The sequence below is a fragment of the Sus scrofa genome, chromosome 9 (assembly GCF_054392235.1).
Source record: "Sus scrofa isolate SSC_HxYL_T2T_F1_AM1 chromosome 9, Sscrofa_HxYL_maternal_Yorkshire_Landrace_v2.0, whole genome shotgun sequence".
Taxonomy (NCBI): Eukaryota; Metazoa; Chordata; class Mammalia; order Artiodactyla; family Suidae; genus Sus; species Sus scrofa.
This window is the reverse complement of record NC_139391.1, coordinates 104329374-104351142: the sequence shown is the minus strand read 5'-3', so window position 1 is coordinate 104351142 and position 21769 is coordinate 104329374. Positions and strand designations below refer to the sequence as shown.

Here is a 21769-nt window from a genome sequence, read left to right as displayed (position 1 = left end):
CCTCTTCCCAAATCCCTAGTGCCTGTTCCCTGAGATACTGATAAAAACTGCCAGTGGCCTCATCCATTCCTTGCCTCCTTCTTACACAAAGAAAGATGGCCTATCCATTAGTAAAGGACACTCTTCAAAAGAAAACAAATTCAAGCTGGCCTTTGTAAGTAAATAAATAAGCAAGTAAATAAACAATGTATTGACTCATACATTGTGAAGTTTAAGCATGACGTAGACTTTGAGCACATTTCAATCCAAAGTCTCTAGCAAAGCTGTCAGATTCAGGTCTTTATCTCTGGGCTCTGATTACTCTGATGACTTCATTTCTATGCAAGCTTTTTCACGTGGTAGGAAATATGGCTGCTGTCAGCTTCAGGTCACTAACACTACAGTTTATAAACCAAAAGAAAGAGAGCCTTTCTTTCTTCCAGTGTCTAATGGACTCAGAAGGGTCCTGGTTGTGTTGCTTGTCTACCACTTGTACTGTCACACATGTTGATTAGGGATATAGATTATTCAGATGAGCTAGACCAGGTCTGTGGCCCAGCCATGTGGGTAGGTGATGGTGGGACTATGTGATCATCAGCCCTCTTCAGAACCACAATGAATGGAAGAGGAATATTCTCCAATAGAAACTGCTGTGATAAAGCATGAATGCATGTGCAAATGCACACACACACACACACACACACACTCGCACACATGTGCAATGCCCACTAGGCCCCTCTAAACCAGCCCCAGTTAGAAGTCCTACACTAATGAGTTCCCTGGCCCATGTGCATATGAGAACTCTTTGACGGCTCTTTCTTATGGCACAGAACTGTCAAACTGTCAGTCTGCAAATTTACTCCCTGTGCCAGAATGGCTGCTTAGAGAGGTTCTAGAATTAAGTGCCAATGTGATTAAAAAGTCACTTTCCTCAGATAAGTTAAACCTTGGCACTAAGTGCTATTCACAGGTCCAGCTTCCCCTGCTGAGGTGAGTCTCTTTTGGCAGTACTCAAGCTTGTGAACAGGAAGCTTCACTCAGTTTATTCCACTCTGGTCTATCAGATAACACTTTATTTTATTTATTTATTTATTTATGTCTTTTTAGGGCTGCACCAGGGGCACATGGAGGTTCCCAAGCTAGGGTTTGAATCAGAACTACAGCTTCAGGCCTATGCCACAGTCACAGTAACTCAGGATCCAAGCTGTGTCTGTGACACCGCAGCTCACTGCAATGCCGCATCCTTAACCCACTGAGCAAGGCCAGGGATCAAACCTACCTCCTCATGGGTGCTAGTCGGATTTCTTTCCATTGAGCCATGATGGGAGCTACACTTCATATCTTTAAATCTCAGTGATCAATTTTCTTTCTCTTAGGAGCCTCCTGAGTATAAGTATGTGCATGGGTAGAGGCACCCACTAAATCCACCCACTGACATTCAAAGCCAAAATGTGGAAATGAATGATGTTTCGTTTTACTGTTCAGTATAATCCAAACCCCAAGTTCCAAGACTCCAAAAACACTACATATTATTTTCCAACAGGGTCCATTTAGAGCCTTCCTATATCTTTATGTTTTCCTTGTCTATTTAAACCAACATTGCTATACTTTTTCTCTGAAATGTTATGCATTTATAGACTTCACAATTTAGAATTCCCATGCATCACTGTGAATTCCATGTTCAACAAGTATTATAGTTGAACATACAATTAGTTATAGAAAGATTAATAGCTTATACTTACCATATTGTACACTGTGTGCACTTAATATACACTTTTAAATAGCTTGAAAAGGTACTGATTGGTCACTGTATTTATTTGAGCTCACAAAATTCATGTAGTGCAGAAAATAATACTGATCAGTTTTCTGAGAGATGGAAGAAAACTGTGGAAAACGCTCCTCTTTTTCCTCAAATTTCTTGAAGTGGAATTTTTCTTTTCTCTCTCTCTCTCTTTTTTTTTTTTTTTTTTTTTGTCTTTTTGTCTTTTTAGGGCTTCATGCACAGTATGTGGATGTTCCCAGGCTAGGGGTCAAATCGGAGCTGTAGCCACTGGCCTACACCAGAGCCACAGCAACATGGGATCTGAGCTGTGTCTGTGACCTACACCACAGCTCATGGCAATGCCAGATCCTTAACCCACTGAGTGAGGCCAGGGATCGAACCAGCATCCTCATGGATGCTAGTTGGGTTTGTTAACCGCTGAGCCCCTACGGAACTCCTTGGAGTGAAAATTTTACTGATAAGTTTTAAAGTAATGTTTCTTAAATTGTTTTAATAAATTAACAACTAATTCTCCAAAATATTCCAGAGAAATGCTTAATATTTTTCTCTTTTGGAGACTTACAATGTAGGTTAATATAGTCAAGATTCTGAGTGTGTCTGCACTAAAGATCTTTGCCTAACTTAATTTAACTTCATATCTCCCAATACAGAGAAAATTTTTTAATAAAATGTCTATTAAAATCTTCTGAATCTAGTGCTTGAGGAACATAGTGGAGAAAATGCTGACAAATTAAGAAATATGAACTTCCTTTTAATAAGACAAAAGCATATCTGAAATATTTTATCAGAGGATGATGTAAAAAAGTCAATAAACAAATTTCATTTAAATAGAGGATGGAGACCAGAAAGGGGAGCTTTCATGCCCTGTGAAGTCAGTCATGCCCAACAGAAAGAAACAGACAACTCTTCTTTCCTGGAAAGTATACAACCAAGGAGAAGCCATGGACCCTTTGCTTACAATAGCCCTCCCAACTTGCTTTTCCCCTCTATAAAAGTATTCTTCTTCCCTTACTATGTGGGAAAATTACACATGGCTTGCCATGGTTGCAGACCAAACTGTGATTCTCGGTTGATCTTGAATAAACCCATCTTTGCTGGAGAAATAACTAACATTCTATGTATTTCATATCAACAAGAGTTACTTCACTTCATACGAGATGGAAAGAAATGGATTCAAGTGTCCTTTTAAGAAAAAAGGCCATTTAATGGGGAGATTAGTCATTATAGCACATTTAATGTACAACTTTCATTCCTGATTCAAGCTAACTTTTTTGGTTTTTTGCTTTGGTTCATTTCTTATTTACTTTTAAGTTGCTATTTGGTTATGTTTCATGATTTGAGGTTGTTTTAAATTCATTCTTTCATTTACTCAATAAAAGTTTATTGAAAAAAATATATAGGCTCTATGTTAGATGTAGAAATAAAAACTTTCAAGTGAAAAATTATATATAACTTTAATTTTCCAGTCCACTGGGAATTTCAGAAAAGTAGGCAAGCTATACTGAAGCACCATAAGGGAGACTGTAAAGTACTTCAGAGTGTATATCTCAAGTTCGAATGATCAGTAAAGTTCTGGGAAGAAATCATATCAAATTCTTGGAGGAAAGAGTGATCGTGAGGTGATCATCTGTCAGGAAGGAGTGTTCCAAGTAGAATAACACATGTCTGCTGATGGGAGCAGAGTGAAAACATGCTGGGTTCAAACTAACATACTAAATGTTAGTATGGCTGCAGCAGAGAAGGAATTGGGGGAGAGTATATTGGATAGACAAAGCAGAAGCTTCTGGACAGCCCTGCAAGCCATTTTTAAGAGTTTGCCCATGAACAGATTTTTCTTTTAGAAAGGTAACACTGACTACAATGTGGAGAATGGATTGAGAAAGGACAAGTCTAAGAACAATGAAATCAGTAGTGGAATCTGCTTAATAATCCAAAGGAACTGAGCTACTTTTGCAACTAAAGGTAAAATATTTCCCACACCTTTTTGTCTCTGTGTACTTCAGCCACTGGGGTAATGAGGAAAAGCAGGGAAGCAGTGTCAACAGAAAAGGGCAATAGGAGCAAACATAGGTTAGTCTGCATGGAACATGCAGCAGGCAACTGACCTATAGAACAAGCGTGCATGACCTACAACAGTGTCTCTCCATCCTGCCTCTCATCAGAAACACCAGAGAACTTTTTACACAATTGATACGAAGGCAGAGATTCAGAGTTAACTGATTTGAGTTGGGACCTTAGTAGGAGGACTAAGATCCAATAAAATCGAGTCTACCCAGAAATTCAGATTCATCTATTTCACCTTTGTTAACTCATGTTCCAGAGTCTAAGGCAGTTTTTCTCAAGCTTTAGCAGGCATTGGAATTCCATGGGGAACTTGTCAAAATTCTGATGGGCCCCACTCTGTTTCTGATTCGGTAACTGAGAATTTCCATTTATAAAAGGTAGGACATGAGAATCTGCATTTATAACAAGTACTAAGGTGTTGATGATGTAGAAACCATACTTTGAGAGCCACTAGTCTAAGGCAATCATTTTAGAAGTTAGAATCTTAAGAAAGGATTTTTTTTTTTTTTTTTTTTGCTGAAGGAATTAGCTTTTCTTATTCCCATAATATTTTAGATATGTGGACTCTTTTCAGTTTCACACCTTGTGTACTGCAAAAACATGAAAATAAAAACAAAGATTAAGAAAATATGGTAGGCTTCTATTTTATTATAGAAGGCTTAAAAAGTTTTCTTAAAGTACTTTTTGTGCTGATTCATATTTTTAAAGTGTTATTCTGATTCAACAAAGGGAGGAAACCCGTGTTTTTAGAATGAGGCATATACAATGAAAGAATATATAATAATTTGATGGTTCACTATTGTTCATGATTTAGAGAACTTTGCCCACCATAACCATGACTGATCTATGATTTTGTCTGAAATGAGTCTGCAACTTATGATAAAATTTGTTCCTGGGACTGGTTGGCTCTCTACTAACTCAGAGACAGAATCGACAACATCTCACTCTGATCATGCTAATTCATTATTCACTATGTGGCATTATTGTTCTTTCAGTTCTCTAGAAAACTTGCTTAGTTTACAAAAGAGCATTTTTCTTCCAGCAAATATTACAAAGGAAAATTTGATTTATAGTCAAGCCTGATAAATTTCTCAAATATATACACGTCATTCCAAAGTTCTTGTTAAAAGTTAAATATACTTTTACTTTCATTGCATGCTTTAATCATGTCAAATATAATTCAGGTCAGGAATTTAAATAATTTTATATAAAATAACTTTTCATTATTAAAAAAAGACTTCCACAATGTCAAAATTTTTTATGATACTCTTTCTGCCTAGCACATTTTTTACGCCAATTGGTAAATAAAATCTTATGGATAGCAAGGAATGCTTATATTGAATAATTTACCAAAATTACATGTTTCAAAGTGCTTGGCATGTTTTGTACAAACCATACACCAGTATTATTTTTAACAATAACAAAATGAAATCTCCTCAAAGGTCAAAAACATACCAATCACCACAGATTTTTACTACTAAAAATGTACCAGTAGCAAACATCACCAAAACTATAAATATAAAAATAAAACCAGCAGAATAAAATGAAATGATACAATTGCGAAATTAAGGAATTGGCTGAATTCTTTCCAGAAAAGGAAAAAATAACTCTGGCTAAACAGGTGGATCCTGAACTGAGCCAAGGATAATATACTTGGCTTTACTGGACCATGACCACTAGCCATGCCTCTGCCCTTTCCTTGTAATTAACTCAGAACACTTTTCTATCGTGGAATATTCCAGAAATAAAGTAACTTTGGGGACTCTTAAAGTAGCTTAGGGGAACATCTTTAAAACTGATAGGAAAAGTCAACAAACACTTTTAATTTACTTATCATTCCAGATTAAGTTGCCAAATACCATGAGAACTTTCCATCAATTTTGATAGCTGCTGGATTTTACCCTTACCTAAATACTTCTTGATACACCCTTTTTCAGTAAGATGGTCATTGCATGCTACACAAGAAATAATGTGATTTTTGCCAGAATCTCACAGTTGTCACTTCCACGCCCTTAAGAACTCTTAATTTATCCAGATCAATTTTAGCATTTCGAGGCAATCGGAAATTATTTTAAGATATATTAAAATTGTTGGCAAAAGACCTTAAACATCTGCAAGCCCATAAAAGGATTTGTTATGATGATTTTTTTTATTATTCAAATCATGCAAAGATCCTCTTAAACATCATCATTTGTGTCAGAAATAATTTTTGGAGTAACTAATCACCAATCAACAAATATTAACTACCTGTGTAAAACATGGTGCTAATACTTCTCAACACAAACTTAGTTTCTCTTTAAGTGTATAGATTGTTTTCATCACTTATTCATAGGTTAAGAAGACACATTTAGCTAAAAACAATAATAAAAGTCCTAAATGGTAAAACATGTAGTCACATTAGCCATTAATAGAATATTAATATTGATTATATTTTTACATAAAAATATTTCACTAAAATTAACAATTGAGATAAAATAGAACATTATGGATATTTTAAAATTTTTGAAGTTTAAGTATTTAATATTTTCATTTGGAAGTAAAATCTAATTCCACTGTCTTGTAAGACTGTCCAAGAATATGATCATTTTGAATATTCTGAGTAAAAATCTTTTCTAAGAAACAGATCAAAGTGTCCACATATTTACAGCATTTGTCTCTTTCCCCCTTTGTTTTCCACCAACAACAGTGATAAAGTTGAAATATTTGCTTCTATCCGATGCAATAAATAAAGAAGCCTATCAGGAGGCCCAAGGAAAACCATATAACATTATCCATGATTCTCGAAGTGGCTATGTGTATAGGTTGATAAATATACAATTTAATCAAAGCATTTTAGAACAGGAAGAGGAATTAAAAATAATCTATTTCCACAGCCTCACCTACCCATGATGAAACTGAAGCCTGGAGTTAATACCAGGACTCTTTGTAGGTATCCCTCTATTATATTTGTTTGTAGTATAGATCACACATCTGGTGATACGCTTTTGTGTGGTCTAGTGTAAACTAGGGAAAACTTGCTAGGCAGCTCTCAAATTTTCATGTGCTGGCATGCTAAACATGCCCTATGCCCTATGATGAAGTTCAAAACATCTCAATGGAGCCAGGTATCTGCACTTTTAGAATGATTGTGATGAGATTACTGTAATTGTGATGAGGTCACCCCTGGTTAGTGCTGAGAAACACTAAATAAATTGCAGAGTGCAAACGATCTATAAAAGGGATGCTATGCTGAGTGAACACACTTTTCCAAATAAATCACAGTCTTTTCATTACAATGTAATTGCTTTCCCTTTCCTTTGCAACTGTAAGGAAAAGGGAATGCTGTTTCAACAAGAAACTAGGGATACCAAAGAGCAATACTTGATCAACTTCCTACACCTGACAAACAATCAGAATTACCTGGGATACTTGTAAGACTACAGATTCATGGGGGCTTTTCCTGGAGAGTCTTATTTATGGGGCCACGGAATCTGTAGTTTGTAGACTCACACTTGGTGATTCTGAAAACCAACCCAGTTTGAAAACTATACCACGAACTGTTATGTTAAAACAGGCATCAGCAATTCTAAACTCTGATTTATAGAATCAACCAGGGGACTCAGTACTTACTGTGTTTCTGAATTCATAGGTCTGCAGTAGGTCCAAGAATTTGCACTGTTTCAAGTTCTCAGGCTACATTGCTGATGTGTTGCAAACCTCTGGGTATATGATGCTATGCAAACTAAGGCAGATGATTTACAGAAAAATGCCCAGAGGCTGCTCCAGCTAATCTGCTGAAACCCATACATCTACCTACTGCTGCCAGAAGAACAATGAAACTTCTGCTGCTTTTTCAAGCCTCAAGCAGATGCTTCTGATTAGTGGAATCTAAACTGGAACCTCCCAGTAGAGATTCTGGCCTACCTAGTTCCCAGGCCTCTAGCTTTACACAGGGTGGGTGCAGCATGGGGGGCATGGAAGGGGAGGGGGTACTGGGGGTGGGGAGGAGAAGAGGGGAAATCGTGCTAACTTCAACATGAAAAGTAGCACCAATGTGCAGGTAAGTTGTAGTAGTGGTTTCTTCCAAACTGTGGATGTCAGTTAATTCAGAACATAACACAAAAATGTCCTCATCTTTCATAGAAGGAGTGCAGTGAATGCTGCAACATGCTACCCAGACCCAGATGCCCATTCAGAACAGGGACACGTACCTCCTCACTGCTGGTGGGGTTGCTGGAAGCGATGCCTGGCCAACAGCCCTAGCCCTCGGCTCTCTTCAGGAACTACATCACTTGATGTGGGTCACCTGACCTAAAGTCCTGCCCCTTTCAGGAATACCCAGCATCCAGTGACTGGATAGCTGGGGTCTCCTGCCAAAACTCTGAAGGGCCTTGTAAGCTTTTGAGTTCCATATGGGTTGCTAAGGACCTTACTGTGTTTGCATAACAACCCACCTTCTCTATCTGCCCAATCTTGTTTCTTGTTTCTTGCTCTTCCCTTGCCCTTCAAGAGCACAACCCCCAAATCTTCTTATACTCAAATCTCCATCTCAGAGGATCATACAGCAGATTCTAGCTAATAAGAAAAACAAAAGAAAAATTAGATATAAATTATTAAAAGAAAAAAATGGCTATCTGGGAGAAAACCTAAAAGCAAATGAAGAAATGCAAAAATTCATAAAAATTCCGTAAGAGAATCTATAAAATAGCAATATGCAAAAATATATTAAAATCCAAAAGAGCAATACAATAAAAATATAAGCCCTTCCCATGTCAGCAAACAAAAAATTGAAAAGAAATGGAAAATTCTGAATAACAACAAAAAGATAAAACATCCTGAAAATAAACCTAAAATGCATAGTAAAACACAGGATATATATGAAATAAATTTTGAAATTTTAAAAAGACTGCAATGAGGAGGAAGGTTTTGTCCTATTTATCAAAATGTCATATAAAACTATAGTAATTTTGTCAATTTAACATCTGATGAAAAATAGGTATGAAATAGAAAGGTCTAAAAATAGGCTCATGAATACATGAGGATTAATTTTGTGATAAAAATAGCACATATGTGGGTAAAGTATGAACTAGTCTAGAATCATGTTGGAATAAGTGGCTAATCATTTGCAAAATAATGTCAGATTTTTATTCATACCATACACTAAACTATGATTAACTCTTAATTTACCACTTAAGCTTTTCACCTCCGTAAATTCATTCTGTTCATTTACCTCATCTTTTATTGTATGTTCCTCCTCTCCTTCTCTGTTCCATCAACAGTGAAGCATACTAAGTCTTTCCGATCTTAAACAAAGAGCTAGTAACATCAAAAGAAAAACCCTCAACCCCAAGTGATTCTTGGAGCTTCCAACGTTTTCCTTTCCTCTTGATTGAAAGCTACTGCATATGGGTCTGTGATCTGTGCTTCTTCCCCTCCTGCTGCTCCTCCTACAGCAGCCTGCCTTCTGACCCCAGGTCTCACGTTGGGTCTCTGGAAGCCGATTCTGTGACCGGATAATTCTGGATGAAAGGGGTTTGAGGACATTCTCTCAGGAAATGCACTGGTAAAGGTGTGAGAAATGCAGGATTAAGCAGATGGAGAAAGTGACCTACTGTGTTGAACCTCCTGAGGCCCCAGATGATCCTGTGGGGAGCACTGAATTCTTCCTATTGAAACAAGGGGGCTGGGCCTTTAAATACACTTGAGCAGGTCACTGGCCTGGGCTTCCTCATGTACTGCTGTGCCCTGAGGACAACTGCCTGTGGGGATGGAGACTCTAGGGTGAGTGGAGCAGCCAGCCCTTCGAGATCTGGGTGGAGCTGCAGTATCTGCTACATCTCTGCTTTGAGAGGTCTCAACAATTTAGCTAAGCTCTCCCGATTAGGATAAAGCTTTGCCAGGATTCTGGTTGGCCTGGTTTCCTGGGGGAAATGATGAAGGAAGTGTTGATAGGATGAACCTCAGCCCCTGTTGCTGCACCAAATCCTGAAGCTACAATTGACACGCATCATCTCCCTCCTCTACCACCCATTCTCCATTCCTATTCCCTCAGCCAAGCCTCTCCTGGTCCAGGCAGTTAACCTGGTTGGATGACCTACACTGTCATCCCTGAAAGTGTTGAAGCCTCTGGTTACAGTGCCATTTCCAGGCTGCGGCTTCTTTCCTATTTCCCCATTAAAACTGGGCACAGCAGTGCCACAGACACCCCAATGGATCACCCGAGGGCCAAACATGCTTATTCCTCCCCACACTGGGTAGCAGCCATCCTATCTCCTCTTAAAGATGGGATCAATCACTGCTGTCACAATGTCAGCTCCTTTCTGCCCATGCTGGCCTCTTGGTGTGAGGATCCTGGAGGACTAGGTGGCCTCTGGAGTCCAGAGAGCCTCCTTGGCATTTTTCTGAAAATCCTAACCCCTTGCAGCCAGAGAGCTGAGAGAGGAGAGAACCAGGCTCAGGATTTATTTGTAAGAACAGGGGATCTTCAAAGAGATTGAATTCTGCGCTCCCAAAGTTCTAAACCATTGCAGAGCCAGCATAGTGTGAGGCAAGAGGGGCACCTAGGGTGCAGCACTCAGATGGAACCAATTCAGGGGAGCGGCACTTACCCAGGGCTGCATGTTTTTCCATACACTGTGGCTGACCAGGGCCACCCATTGGAGCTCTGCTCATCAGGATGTTTCTTCACAGATGCCTGTCAAGGCCATCCCTGAAAAATCCTCAGAATATAAAAGGGTTTACAGTGAAAAGTGCTCATATCTCCTCAGTCTCCATTTCACTTCTCATGTAGAGATAAACGATTACAGATAACTTACATGTGTCTCTAGATAATCTACACATATACAAGCCCATGTACACACACTATACACACATCTATTTTCTCTACAGATTTAAAATACTGTGTTCTTAATCTTATTTTTAAAAATTTACCAGATTACCTTGGAACTGGTTTCATAGTTTTTATAGAGCACTTGTTGTATGGATCGTTATAATTACTGATGAACATTTAGGTTGTTTTTTCAATCTTATATTAATAAAAATAATGTTTTAATACACCAGATACAATTTAAATTGAGGCAAATAAATTAAAATGTATATATTGTATTTTAATTTTGAGTGAGGGTGTGCAGTGTTTCATATTTAAAATACATTTATATTTCCTTTTTTGTGATTCATTAATATCATTTGTTTATTGTACTTATGTCACTGATTTTTTCCCTGTTAATTTTAGACACTCTTTTAATTATTTTTTTAATCACCTGTGTTATAATTTTTGTTCTATGATTTTATCTTTTATGTTTTTATGATGTTTGTGTCCTGTAGTTACATTTTATTTTTGTGTAGTTAAGTTGATCAAATTCTCTTCTGGGCTCACATAAATTACTTCGTATTTTCTTCTAGTAGTTTTTTTTTTTTTTTTTTTGCCTTTTCTAGGGCCACTCCTGCAGCTTACAGAGGTTCCCAGGCTAGGGGTCTAATTGGAACTGTAGCTGCCGGCTTACACGACAGCCACTGCAACATGGAATCTGAGCCGCATCTGTGACCTACACCACAGCTCACAGCAATGTCGGATCCTTAATCCACTGAGCAAGGCCTGGGATCGAACCTGCCACCTCATGGTTCCTAGTTGGTTTCATTAACCACTGAGCCACGATGGGCACTCCTAGTACTTTTATCATGTCATATACTACATTTACATCTCTTTAGCATTTTAAATAATAAGTCAGGAGGGAGAGATACTTTCTAGTTGTCTTAACATCATTTATTGAAAAATACATCTTTTCCTCAATTAAATAAAATGCCTTCGTAAAAGAGTAAATTGACATAATTTTAAATTTATTTATTTGATCTCTCTTCTATTCATTAATAGCTGTGAATAGACCTTTCCTGTAATTACCTAACTCATTTTAACAATGTAGAAATGTTTAATGTTGCTCACTCTCAACCATTATCACTCCCACTCACTATAACTATAAATGATCCCAGTGGCTGACCATTCCATAGTACATCTATTTTTCAAAATTCTTATGGGATACACACAATGACTTAATATGCAAAAGTTAATGGAGCAGTTTACTGTCTCCATTGATGCAACAAGTTAAAAGGGTATATATAAGTGATATTTATTTTCTTGTCCCTCTTTCACCAGTTTTTTACTTTTCCCATCATTAGCCAAAACTTCATTCTAGATAACTTATTTCTTAAGAGTTTGGAGCTCTCATTTGCTTCAATTTTGCCAGCGTGTTTACTGTAATTGCCCATTAAATGCCTTAGATGGCATGAAACACCAAAAGATGCTCCTGGGAACCACAGTGTTCTATTCATATGCCCATCTTCCCACATTGTGTGGCAGCAACCCCTCCTTATAGTATTCATGATCACATCCAGTGATAATGATAACTCCTTTTTTTTCCCTACTTTCCATAAAAAAAAAAAGACAAAGAAAAAAGGAAAAAAATCATAAAAAAAAAAGATAGGATCTGTGGTTACCAGAGGCAGGTGTTGATAGTGGGGAAATTGGTTGAGAGAGGTCCAAGGCACAAATTTCTAGTTATAAGATAAGTAAGTACTTGAAATTTAATGTAAAAATTATACATAACACTACTGTATTATATCTAAAAGTTGGAATAAATCTTAATAATTCTCATCACAAGAAAAAAAAACATGTTTTTACTTTTTCTTCTTTTTGGTATCTACATGAGATGATGGATGCTAAATAAACTCATTTTGGTAATCATATTATAATATATGTAGGTCAAACCATTATGCTTCATGCCTTAAATTTATACAGTAAAATACAGCAATTAAATCTCAATGAAACTCAAAAACAGTAAATTAAAAATATAAACCTTAAATATACTTTGAAATGCGATTATTTAGGAAAAAGTTAATTTACATAATATGAAGAGCATGTAATGAATCATAAAGAGCCAACTTTTCCATGGCAGTTTTGATTTTCAACTGAGCTACACAAATCTCCTCAGGGGTGAGGAGTATTAGAGCCTAGTTGGATGAGAGCAAGCAGCAGGAGAGCAAAATAAAGTATATCCATAATATACCCTGCCATATTTGAGCTCACACATTCACACACACACACGCACATACACACTCTCTCTCTCATTCAGTTCAGTCCTGAGACCTGTGTAGTTATACAGTACAAACTGTGTCGTTCAGTTTGTCACTCATTGACCTTTTACGTCCCTGTGACGCACATTAGTCAGCAATGATGTCTGGTTAACACTGGTTCTCTAGAGCTCTGGCTTAGTCTTTCAGTCATTCCATCAGCATGAGTCATGTAACCCGTGCCCAAGCACTCTGTGCCCCCCTCCCTTGGGCTCTGCTTTATTCGGTCATCCCGTCATCCCCCGTCTTTTCCAGCCACTGTACCCTCTGTTAGTCAAACTTGCACACCACGTGCTCATTTCCCTGTCTGTGTCTTACCGTAAAAATGTTTCTTCTTTCTTCCTTCTTTCACAAGTTCTTTTCTTTGTCCTGGATTACTCTCATTTCCTTAATTTATAGACTCTGTTATGGTTAATGATCTATATTACAACATAGTCCTGTAATTCCAGCATAGTATCTGTAACATCTATTTTGTTGTTGCTATCACACAAATTCTGAACAAATAAGACTAGATTTTGGTTTAATAAAATTTTATGATTAAGATGAACTTATTTCTTTTATACATTTGCACTCCAGCTATATTGGTACATGTCTGTATGTAGTGGAAACAAAGTTTACTGAAAAATTTGAAACCACTTCACATTTGAGTAGGGAAGTCAAATCCCTAAAACCTTGTAAATCCTAAATTAAATACCAGGATCATCTCACAATACTATGAAATGGGGCGTTCAAATTCCAGTCCCATTCAAGGTACATAGTTAAATCTGTATTTTAGAAGTATTTCCTCCCCTTCCTAACTGGTTGTAAGCATTGTTTTTGCTTCTGTATGTACACATTAAAAAGCAAAATTAAATATGTAACAAGCAAGCTCCAAATGTCAGTACCTTTTCAGACAAACACTATATACAAAAAACACTCTCAGTTTAAACTTGAGAGAAATCGGAAATCAAGTGAGCAATCATTTAGTAGGCCTTCTATGTTTTGTTTTGTTTCAAAAGGCTATTCTTTTTTTTTTTCTTTTTTTTTTCTTTTTTTTTTTTTTTTGTCTTTTATTTTGAGCCACACTCATGGCATACGGAAGTTCTCAGGCTAGAGGTTGAATTGGAGTTGTAGCTGCCAGCCTATGCCACAGCTACAGCAATGCAAGTTCTGAGCCGCGTCGGTGAACTACACCACAGCTGATGGCAACACCAGATCCTTAACCCACTGAGCGAGACCAGGGATTGAACCCTAGTCCTTATGGATGCTAGTCAGGTTCGCTACTGCTGAGCTATGAGGGGAACTCCAAGAAGGCTGTTCTTATTGGTACTATAATTAAAACCTAGGGCTTGAATGAGGAGAAGCTTTTAAGAAAAGAGAGGGCAAAAAAGTAAAAAAAAAAACATATAAAAAATAAGGAGTTGACAAGCAGGAGTAAATGTAGGGGAAAGCAAAAACAAAGAAACATAAGTAAAAGGGAGAGAAGTGAATGTAAGAGATAGAGAGAATGTCACCAATAAATGCATTCTGCTGAGGTGCACTCTTGCCACAGAAGCCAGGATGCCCTATGGAAGCCTTTGGAAATGTATAGAACGTGGAGAGTTGGATGGACAACAAGTTCACATGAGCAAATAACTTACCTTAGTCCCATTTTTCCTGTCTGTAAAGAAACAGTCTGACCCCAGTGATCACCCAGATTCCTTTTTGCTTTAAAATACAAAAACTCTATGAAAGGTCACACTCTAAGCCAGGTGGCAGCTGGGAAACTCAAGCATGTGTTTACATTCCAAACATATTCCAAAAGCACCCTGTAGAGTTTGAAAAGGCCCCTGAATTTGTCCATTAAAAATTCTTAAATACGAGCTGCTCTTTGGACTTTGTCAAAGTGTTCCTTTCTTCTTTTGTAAGAGATCTCTGTCTGAAAAAAAGCCATCTGGGAAATATTCATCTCAAGTTTTCTTGCAGGGAGGAAATACTGTTGCTTGTTGACTGCCTAGAATGAGTACAAATCTACCCAGTGGTCACTCATGGCCATAAAAACCCTAAATCACTTTCAGCTTGGAGGAGACATGTGTGTTGGGATGGGTCCCAATCAATTAGTCTGTTTCAGTTAAACTCCAGAGTGAATCAAGGCTTAAGCCAGTTCTTAATAAACACACCAGATTTTAGCATCTGGAAGGAAGCTGATCCAAAACAAATTATATGATCCATATAGTATGTAGTTCTGGTGTGATCATCTGATTCCTGAGCAGTGACCATACTCTGGATGAATAGCATGAACTTTTAACCTAACAAATGACAATTTAGCAAACAACAGCTGCCCTGCCATTTCACTAGTAGGCCTATAAAAACTCACATAAACTAAATTGCATTTACAGTAGTATTAGCACTTCAAAACTGGCTTTTTTTTTTTTTTTTTTTTCAGAAAATAAGAAAGCTTGCAGCAATCACAGGATTCAGCTCTTCTTCAGAAGATAAACTATGCCTTAGAAAAGCAGATAAGATTAATGTCTTTCCTTCTGCTCAACTGGCTATTTGATCTTATCTTGAGCACTGGACTCTTTTTCTAAGGCAAGGCAGAATCATCTTGGGTAGTTTTGTTAAAAACATGGCTTGTTCTATGTTTTATGACTAACTACAGTGGGATTGAAAACTACTCAATGGTGTTTCAAATGAATGCACCCCCACTGGACCCCCTGGGGCTTGTTTTAGCAGGTTTTGCCCTAATCCTGTAGCCTTAGGCCCTTTCCCGTGGTTATTGATTGAATCCACAGATTTAGTTACAGCAAATGACACTTTGTGGTCTGTCTCTTAATTACTTAATGCAGTCTCTGTGGGTCATGACAATATGCACATTAAAACAGGTGGTGTAAATTTAGCTGGAATGAGTCTAGTTGAGGCAATTTTTATAAAAGCTATTCTACCCAAATGGGAGGTGTCTCAAATTCAGTTAGGCAATGTGTTTCAGTGAAAATGATACATTATTCCTAAAAGCCATTTGGATGATGTTATCTGCTATGTACAAAACAACTGAATGAAAAAATTTAATTGATAACTGAGCCATAAATGTCTGTATATTGGGATCTGGATGGGCAGGTTAGTATTTTGGCTCACAGTGAACTTCTTTCTAAATTGTATAAAGAGGGGGAAATGATGATGTCAAATTATTAAGCAGAATTCAATGGGTTCTTAATAAGGACTCTTATCCTAAACATCTCTGAGGCACATCTATATGTGAGATATGAAAACTGAGTAATCCACAAGGAAGGAAATCAATTTAACTACATGATCTGTCAGTTTCCCTGTAGTTTTAATACTTTATGATTCTATGAAATAAATTCACTTGTTATTTTTTATACATTTTTGGTTGCAGCTGATTTGCTGTTTGGTCTATAAATATTCCAAAGAAGAAGCCAGTGATGAAGGTTTGGTAAAAACTCCTAAGCTCATGCAGTCAATGGGTAGAAAATATCTTAAGGAGATTTTCTTCAAGATTTTTAAACATTCCATGATAAATTAAAAGGTGTACTTTCTTATCGATTTATCATATCTTGCTACTTGGATCTACATGTGTTTCCATTAGGTCCTTAGCATGTCAATTTTGAGTCTTGTGTTTTTTGAATGCAGAGATTCAGAGGCTAGAATCAAAATGCTGTGCTATAAGTCACTCAGTATCCTATCCATTCCTATGTTTTATATTTTAAAAAGTGCTACTGAAACTATAAAAACAGATCCAGACTGTTTTATCAAAAGTTAATTATTTCTAGAATATGTTATCATTGCTTTTTATAGCCTTATTAGTCTAGCACTTAGAAAGTATAATACAATCTATTATCAAAGTTATATTTTGTATTGATTCTGTGGTATGCGAGAGAGGTAAAAAGAAGTGATGTATCTACCTGAAAGTAAGGTTATTACTCTAACCAAGTTTGTTATTAAGAATGGAGAAAAATGTCACAGGATCTAGCTTTGGATTAGGAAGTTATCCACAATAAAGACGTAGCGGCATGACTTTTCAGGCCTTGCCTATTAAGTCAAAGACATTTCGAAATGTCTAGTCCATTGCTAAACTCCAACAGTTAGGCTTTCTTTTCCATTAATTCATCAGTCTCATGTATTCTGAGATCATGAGACTATAGCATTTCTTTAAAAATAAAGGAACTTGAACAATTCTCTTGTGTTATATGCAAACCACAGCTCCTGTGTCAGTTGAACTACACTGTTGAGTGGTTTCATCTTCAATAGCAGTGATGGACAAGTTCCTCTTCGCTGACCCCACTGCCATCTGTCACCCTGGATTCCACCTACAGTGCATTATATAAGCTACACTGAACAGCTTTCACCCTGGTCAAGGTCTCTGCCCAGCCAATCAGAACTGACGGGGTCACTGCAAATATCCAAATTACTTCCAAATGGAGGTGCTGACAGAGACTGTTAATGAAGACTGTTTTGTCCAACTTGATGACCTTCGACAACATCAGTCTTCCAGACAGCCATGAGTAGTCTAGTTTTTCTCCCTCTGACATTTAGGTGGTATCTGATACTTAAATGCACGTTTGAGGTTAATCTGAATACAGTGTGCAAAGATAAATTTGAAGAAGTGATAAAATTGAGAGCATCATTATCCATTCATTAGCTAAGACAATATTTCAGTCATTTATCTAAAAAAAGATCCAAATCTGTACCTCTGGATAAATGTTATTGGAGAAGCAGATGTTTAAACCACAAATCTATATATTTGTAAGTATAGCACAATGGTGATAGCAGAGAAAATAATCCTAATTCTAAAGAACATTGCATACCTACTTTTCCACTTGTATCCTGTGCTGGCCAGGGAAGCGCAGAATATGAGATAGAACAGATCATTCAAACAATATTTCATCATTCTAAAATAATAACATCTGCATATGTTTGGATGTTCTGACAAAACAACCAGGCATATTATCATATAGGTTCTTTAATCATAGCCTTGACCTCAGCATAAGACAACATTTCCAGTTATCTTCTGTGACAAATCAGCCAAGTCCCAACAATCTCAAGAAGCCACTTAAAATAATGAGAAGCATTAGAGTATGTGTGTGTGCATGCATGTGTGTGTGTGTGTGTGTGTGTGTGTGTGTGTGTGTGTGCCCGCGCAGGTAGGAAACCTATATATTGGTAGATCATTGACAAATCTGCAGTTCAAAAAAACATCCAGCTTAGAAAAGTTTAACATATAATTTTTTTCTTCAATTTTAAAATCATTCTATTGTATATATGTACCACATCTTCTTTATACAGCATATATATGGGTCTTGTTTTTGTATCCATTCAGCCAGTCTGTATTTTTTGGTTGGAGCATTAACTCCATTTACACTTAAGGTAATTATTGATATAAATGTTTTTATTGCCAATTTCTTAGTTGTTTCAAATTTGTTTTTGTTGGTCTTTTTTCTTCCCTTCTTTTGTTTCCTTCTCTTTTGGTTTGATGACTATCTTTAGTGTTGTGTTTGAATTGCTTTTTCTTATTTGTGTGTAAATATTGTAAATTTTTGGTTTGCAGTTACCAAAAGGTTTTGATATAGGTGTCTCTATATGTACAAGATTGTTCTAATTAAGTGGAATATTTGCCATAGAAAATAATGAAATAATGCCATTTGTAGCAACATTGATGGACCTAGAGATTGTCATATGAAGTTAGTGAGACATGAAAAACAAACATTATATGATATCACTTATATGTGGAATCTAAAAAAAAAGGTACAAATGAACTCATTGCAGAACAGAAACAGACTCCCAGGAGTTCCCATCATGGCACGGCAGAAACAAATCTGATTAGGAAACATGAGGTTGCTGGTTCGATCCCTGGCCTGGCTCAGTGGGTTAAGGATCTGGTGTTGATCTATATGGGAAAACAAAACTGAAAAAAATGGATGTGCATATGCGTGTAACTGAATCACTTTGTTGTAAAGCAGAAATTATCACAACATTGTAAATCAACTATACTTCAATAAAACTTTTAAGAATGGAAAAAAAATTATTCCACCCATCGGTGTTTTATTTATACTCCACATTTTCAGGTATAAGTGTCTGAGTTATACTTAAATACACTTTGTTTAATACTACTTCACAGTCACTTGATTGTTTGCTTGTCCATGAACTTAAATTTTGTGAAGAGAAATCCTTGTATGATTCTGTTCCTTAGCTCCCAATACAAGCGCCATTGTCTCTCTGCTCTCAGCTTCCTCAACTTGATTGAATCTCTGTTCATAAGCATTCAGTATCTTCTGCCCCTCTCAGGAGTCTATCATTCACATTTCTTCCAACTTAAATCTAGAAGGTTGCTTCACAACTGTGTTACAACTTGAGATGTAGTTACTTTAGCCTCAGAAATATAGAAATTTCCTTAGAAGAGCAATAACTTAGAAAATAACATCTGTTTTCCTAAAAGTCGTCTATGATTACAATAGATATTTATTCTATCAATCCTTTCATTTTTCATTACAAAGTTATACTTGTATATTTAGTCTTTGTTTCTTCAAAAATAGTTTAATGGAGTCAATTTGTATTCTCCCCTCCTTTTGCCATTCAACATCTATTTTTAAAAATGATTTACTGTAGATATAAAGGACCAAAGACATTTAGAACTCTGACTTATGATCCACATTTTCAGGTATGAGTGTCTGAGTTAATTTTGAAACAAATCCAAAATTAAATGTGAGACAAAGATAAATGCAATAGAAGACTTAACAGACACAAAATTCTATAGATGATGATGATGAACATTCTTTCTCCTTTGTGATTTTCCTTGAGTTATGCCATCTTCCCTGGTACCTTCAACTATCTCTTTGTGTAGAGCCTCTCAGTGTTCCTACACCAACTCTGAAGGCCACTGTGGGACTCTCTTTCTAGTTTTCTATCTGGGTGATTTCATCTTGGTAACCACAGTGGTAGTATTTATACAATGGAAATGGTCAGATGCTATACATCAGGGGGTTTTGGTTTTTTGTTTTTTCTTCTGGAGAACTAGTTAAAACTTTGACCAGTGCATCAGTGATTCAATCCTATCCTAATTCAAGTTAAGACTTGGTGAGAATAATTGTACTCTTGTCCCCTGTTGTTTTAAAAATAAGTATACAGAAGTTTCTGCCATGGCTCAATGGTTAATGAACCCGACTAGCATCCATGAGGATGCGGGTTCAATCCCTGGCCTGGCTCAGTGGGTTAAGGTTCTGGCGTTGCCGTGAGCTCTGGTGTATGTCAGCAGCTACAGCTCTGATTGGACCCCTAGCCTGGGACCCTCTATGTGCATGAGTGAGGCCCGAAAAAGGCAAACAAATCAAATCAAATAAATATAGAGAAAATCACATTAATTTACTGAATTATTGCTATGAAATTTAAACAAAGTTATGTTTATTGGAGAAATGTTCTCCATGTGTTACTACAAAAGAGACAGGTAACTGTGTACAAAGATAATAATATTCTTTGGGTCTGCTTCTGCTGTCTTAGTTGAAGGTTGCTTCTGTTTGCAAAAAGAAATAACTGTTTCCCAGTGAAAGGTGGGAGAAATGGAGAAAGAAATCAGTTATCTCTTGTTTTCCTCCAAAATCTACCTCATCCTCTCAACCCATGAATTATAAAGTAAAATAGAGGCTTACCACTCAAAGTGTAGAATGCAAACCAGCAGCAAGAGTGCCTTGGAGGAGCTCCTTAGAAGTACAGACCCTCCAGATCAATCCTATTGAATGAAAACTCCCCCTTTTAACAAGGTTCAGGTGATTTGTATACACATTACAGTTCAACAAGCACTGGAATCCAACAGATAGAAGCATGGGAGTGGTAGGGGAAGGGAGGGGGCTTGGGAGGAGGGTAAGATGATGTGGTGTTAGGTCAGGCACATCCATTCAGTTGTCAGGCCATAATAAGCTGACTTCTCTAAAAAGGACAGGCAAGCGGAGGAGAAACATGGGCTTTTTTTAAATGACTTTTTTCAGATGATTTTCCTAGCCCCTACACCTGTGTTTAGTTGTCCCCTCCCAGCATCTGTAAAAAAAGACAGTGATGCTGACAAGATAATTCTCAACTACTGCTGAGAAAATTGGAGAAAGTTGTCATTGTGACCCTGAGGGTAAAGCTCTTCATTTTTTCTCCAAGAAGAAAATGGGGATTAAGGAAAAACATATTCTTTCATTTTGGCCCTGTTTTATACTGAGGCCATGTGTAGCTGAGCAAAGCCAAATGAGACTGACCAAAAATATCTCGTCTAGTTAGTGCAATTGAACAGCAGCCAGGCAATAAATTGGAATCCCAGAAACTCAAGATCTTACTTTTGGATGCTGACAGACAAAAAGAATAATTTTTTGGTCTTGTTTGCACTTTGTTGCACTATATAACCATATCTCCGGGTCAGTTATGTATACAGAAAAAACACTGAATTGAGAAATGAAAGACGTGGCTTAGTAACAAAATGTGTAACCTCTTTGTGGGTCTCAGTTTTATCATCTCTGAAATGGTTGTGTGTGACAACTCTTGGGACCACCCTGATATTCCCACCTGTCCTTATAATGTTCACCACAGAGTATTCTCATCTGGAGAAGCCATTTACTAAGAACATTTGTTCTCTGTCTCTAGCTGTTTCAGTATGTTCTTACAATATAAAGTTCCCCTTGCCCTAGATTTTTTGGATTCTTAAGCCTTCATTTGTTACATTTGTCAGGAAGATTTTCCCAATTGAATTGTGAACAAATATTTTGAATAATTCTACACATGAGTATAATTTTAAACTAATTTTAATAATTGATTTTCCTTGTGATAAAATGATGTCCTGAGGCACAGCAATTGTTGTTGGAACACTTGGTAGTTACTAGAAATTCTGCTATGCTA

General features: G+C 37.0%; 1 long non-coding RNA gene across 1 annotated transcript; it reads right to left on the bottom strand.

Moving 5' to 3' along the window:
* Positions 1 to 4454: 4454 nt before the first annotated feature.
* Positions 4455 to 20593, bottom strand: LOC146400055 (uncharacterized). Its single transcript, XR_014816675.1, has 5 exons — positions 20545 to 20593; positions 13247 to 13330; positions 10414 to 10514; positions 9036 to 9324; positions 4455 to 8380 (listed from the first exon to the last, which is right to left on the bottom strand). It is a non-coding gene; the product is annotated as an uncharacterized LOC146400055 (long non-coding RNA).
* Positions 20594 to 21769: the final 1176 nt, after the last annotated feature.